The following is a 1,054-nucleotide window of genomic DNA, read 5'->3' on the forward strand; positions in this document are numbered from 1 at the left end:
TATTTTTGTGGTTTTTTTTTTCGGTCATCAAAGCACTCTTTCTATTATACACCTATATGTATATCTATCGTAATGCAAAAAGAGATCAACTCTTAGCTCGCATTATATTAGTTCTCGAACACACATTTAATCAAAATTTACAAAGAAAAACTAAGATACTACATCTTAATAATTACTTTAGAAATTGGGATAATTGGTTTGTCAGTGGAGAAAATGGCGTCCGGATGAACGTATTTTGCAACGATAGCAACGGAGTAGTATCACGTGGTATCGTGACGTAACACTGTAGTACTCTATAAAGCTGATGAATATATACATTGGGCACTGTCAGTAGTCCTAATGATGATGAGTGAGTTGGAAGTTGTGTGTATAATGTATAGTTTAAATTCCCATTTAATTGTAATGCATTAAACCCTCGCATTTAGATACTCCTTCCTCTCTTTGGAAAAAATACTGTATATGTAAATTTTGAAATGAACCTACCGAATCAGGGTTGCTATTGTGTTCACCTTGATTACCTACGTGATCATGGGACTACCCTAATGGTAAAATCTGTGGGAAAGAATAAATATGTACTTGTAAATTACCCATTAAAATGACAAAGATGACAGATGATTGATATATGTATTAAATCGGTACACGTTAGTAATTTACCTGTAGTCTGTGACATTAAGACGATCGTAAGCCATGACATGCGTATTTCATGAAAGCATGCATGATGCACGGATGGCATTCTAGTGTAACGCATCTAGTACTGTATAAACATTACAAACCGTCAATGCATTGACAGTATTTATTCCTAATTATAGCCTACTAAACAAGCGATTGCAACAATCTTCTTGACATTTTTTTGCCTGATACATCATTATCTTTCTTGTGTCCGTTAATTAGGACTTTGTTTACTACAGGCAAAGAGCAATTGCAATTGCATCTCAAGTCGATGCAAATGACAACATTTTATCATACAGCCTGCGTAAAATAACTTTTAAAGTTTAATTTCGTTATTGTTTACATTTTAATAAAAATGCTTTACTCATAATTGGTACCACAGCCT

Source organism: Anneissia japonica, unplaced genomic scaffold (assembly GCF_011630105.1).
Source record: "Anneissia japonica isolate Jap-2015-1 unplaced genomic scaffold, ASM1163010v1 scaffold585_len4108843_cov191, whole genome shotgun sequence".
NCBI classification, from domain to species: Eukaryota; Metazoa; Echinodermata; class Crinoidea; order Comatulida; family Comatulidae; genus Anneissia; species Anneissia japonica.